Source organism: Ochlerotatus camptorhynchus, unplaced genomic scaffold, assembly GCF_037179485.1.
Source record: "Ochlerotatus camptorhynchus isolate MF236.1 unplaced genomic scaffold, CSIRO-AGI_Acam_v1.1 ptg000856l, whole genome shotgun sequence".
Classification (NCBI taxonomy): Eukaryota; Metazoa; Arthropoda; class Insecta; order Diptera; family Culicidae; genus Ochlerotatus; species Ochlerotatus camptorhynchus.
This window is the reverse complement of record NW_027041315.1, coordinates 28,449-32,297: the sequence shown is the minus strand read 5'-3', so window position 1 is coordinate 32,297 and position 3,849 is coordinate 28,449.

Sequence of the window (3,849 nt, the reverse complement as noted above, 5' to 3'; positions counted from 1 at the left end):
CGGATTATAACTCGTACCGTCCCATCGCGATGCTGTCCTGTATACGGAAATTGTTGGAGAAAATGATTCTTTTTCGTCTAGACAAATGGGTCGAACGAATGGTTTACTTTCAGATACGTAATTTGTATTTCGAGGAGGCAAAGGAACGAGCGACTGTCTTGCGTTGCTTTCAACTGAAATTCAACTGGCCTATGCGCAAAAACAGCAAATGGGTTCAGTTTTCTTGGACATTAAGGGCCCTTTGGTTCTGTTTGTATCGATGTCCTTCCGGATAAACTCCACGATAGTGAGCTTTCACCAATTATGAACAACTATTTGAGCAACTTGTTGTCTGAGAAATATATGAGCTTTTCTCATGGAAACTCGACAAATTTACGAATCAGTTACATGGGTCTCCCCCCAGGGCTCATGTTTAAGCCCCCTTCTTTATATTTTTTTTATGTAAAAGACATTGATGGTTGTCTTGATGAAAATTGCTCGCTACTGCAGCTTGCAGATGACGGAGTTGTGTCCGTTATAGGACCAAGTGCACCGGGCCTGCAAGGACCATTGCAAGATACATTAGACAATTTGTCTACTTGGGCTATGAAGCTGGGTATCGAATTCTACCCGTACAAAACTGAGTTGGTTGTTTTTTTCTAAGAAGCAAAATCCTGCACAGTAACAGCTTCAACTAAAGCGTAGAGCAACCACTCAAAGTATATCTTTCAATTATTTAGATGTCTAGTTCGATTCCAAAAGCACGAGAGGAAAACATATTGCGTTTGTGAAACAAAAATTCCAACAAAGAATCAATTTTCTTCGTACAATGACCAGAACTTGGTGGGGAGCACACCTGGAAGATCTGATTAGGTTGTACCGAACAACCATCTTGTCGGTTCTAGAGTACGGTAGCTTCTGCTTTCAATCCGCAGCAAAAACACACTGCACTCTGCTCGACAGGAATCCTCAAACAAGATTCATGAGTCTCTATTACGAGTACATGACGGTAGAGATAAGCCTCTCCTCTGTAAATTTTGATCTGACCATGTTGCAAGAAATCCGTGGAATACCAGATCACCATCGGTTGTTCCCTTAATTTTTGCAAACAAGTACCACCAACAATCAATACGAAACTAACGATTTTAAATTGGCTCACTACTTGACTAGCTTATTGGTCCCAAGCAAACGATTAACGTACCCCATTCTAGTCGAAATTCTAGTACTAAGCAATGTTTGTTTTGATTCGCTATGAAAGTTTGACAGATAAAATGAGGGGTTATTGGTTTTTCTTATGTTTCGAGGGGTGAATCGATTAGCTTGGGACCGAAAAGAGTACCAGAGCTGAGCCAAAAAGTTGAGCACGTTATTTCGGGACCTTCTAGTCTTAGAGTTACCTCTATGGTACCACCATGTCAGTAACAATAGGAGTTTTTTCACAGATGGGTCAACTATAAACGCTTCTACTGGATTTGGAGTATTCAACGAATTTCATAGCGCCTCATATCAACTGCAAAAACCCTGTTCCGTGTATGTTGCGGAACTAGCAGCCATATGCTACGCAGTAGAGCAAATTGCCTCACTACCTTTTGACTATTATTTCATTTTTTCGGATAGTCTTAGCTCATCGGCGGCTATTCGTTTAATGAGGCCGATGAAGCACTCCTCGTATTTCCTGACCGAAATCCGAGCCAAATTGAGTACTTTATGTAACTGCTCCTATACCATCACTTTAGTCTGGGTCCCATCTCATTGCTCTATTCCGCGTAACGAGAAAGCGGACTCGTTGGATAAAGTGGGCGCTATGGAAGGCGATATTTTTGATCAACAAATCGCCTTTGCTGAATTTTTCTCAATTACCCGTCAGCAAGTCCTCATCAACTGGCAACAAAAATGGAATGAGAGTGAGCTGGGAAGATGGTTACATTCTATTCTCCCACAAGTGTCGAACAAGCCGTGCTTCAAAGGGTCGGACATGAGCCGTGACTTTATACGTGAAATGTCGACGCTCATGTCCAATCACTGCTTGTTAGATTCGCATTTCTTTCGAAATGGGCTCGCAGGCAACAATTTGTGTGCTTGTGGTAGTGGTTATCACGAGATCGACCATGTGCTTTGGTTATGCACCCTCCATTGTGTTGCTAGATCCGAGTTATTCGCATCCCTCAGCGGCCCATTAGAGACATCTTGGCGAGCCGAGATCTCGACTATTGGAATTTAATTTATTTGTTTTCAAAACGGATCGATCTGAGGATTTAGTAGTTAGTGTCATCTTGTGTTCTCCCAAGTTGTTAGTTCCCCATCTGTGTACCCCCATGTCTATCTTTTTCATCAATATGTCGCTTAGTCTGAGATCAAGAGCACATTGCGCTCCAAACCTTGTGTTTTCAATCCCTACCCTGCCATCCATTTGTTACAATTTGTTAACCCTAACCCTAACCCGCTTTACTAACGTTAGTTTTAAGTAATTTTGTAATCTAAACAATGAATATCGGATCCGCAAAGCTACGACAAATGCGCCTGGAAAAATAAACGCATTATATATACAAAAAATACTTTTACACAACACGTGGCCTTCTAATCTCGATACGCTATTGTACGCTGATGATATTATTCACGACTCACTTGCACTAACAAACGGTAGCACTGTTCTTAATTCCGTTACATCCAGTTTAACTCAACACGTGGTCTCTTCAATTAAATACACTTCCAATCCTACATCCTCGTCGCCACAATTGATATATTCGGGGCACTCGGGGATATGTAGTGAAACACACGCGGTATGGTTTACTCTTTATTCTTACCTATTATTATTTGTTTATTTGTATATTGAAAAATTCAACTGACAATTATTGTCTAAATGAATAAAACTTAAACTAAATAGTTACGGTCAACGGTACGGAAAAGGCCAAGTAACCGATGACGAAACACGACAGCTGATACATTGAAGTCGAACATATAAAAGAAGTTGTTGAATTACCGGAAATACAATGGTTGTTTCGTTAACAATCGTTAATGTTATCTAGATATATTACACACCCGAGGGGGCGACTTCTACACTCTGTAACTTTCAAAAAATCATTTTTTTTGGGCTTAAAAAATTTTTGGGAAATTTTACCCTTTATTTAATAACAGCATTGTCCTCGAGATTTCAATCCAGGATTGTAACCCAAAACATTACGTATCTGGTAAAGGGCAAGCAAACGATGACCACAGGGATGGGATTGGGTGGCTACCACTGGTAGCACGCAGTTCAATGTGCAGAGTGATTCCCAGTGACTTGAACTTCTCAGTGATATCCTGTGCTGAACGGCAGCATAACGACGTAGAGCGAAACCTCATCACGATCAGCATTGTCTTCATTTCATCTGTAACACGGAAAATGTTTTCTTTCCAGATCAGTGAGCTCCGAACACAATCTCACCTGAAGATCCAGCTAATTCTGGCTTTTTTCTAAACGGTTTTATTCTTGTAGGAGGTTATTTTACAAGCTTACATTACTCTATTTAGAAAAACGGAAGTGTGATAAAAACAAACAAACTGAAACTGTCAAAACCATCTCACTGAATGCTAATGCAAATTAGCGCACACTATGATTTGATGTGCCAGTTTTTGGTCGCACTATAAAATCATGAATTGTAGTATTCAATTGAAATACTTCGTACAGAATTTGACACATTTCTGTTAAAGTATCGCGAAACAAAATGTCAGATTTTTAGCCGAACTTAAGTCCCACTTTGAGAAGATATATCTGATTATTAGCTACAATTCTCTCATAAAACTGGCTCACCTACCATAATTAGTTTACGAATAATTTATTTAAAAGCGCAGGGAAAAGGCAGTCATCAAAAATATGGTTTTTTCTTCTCC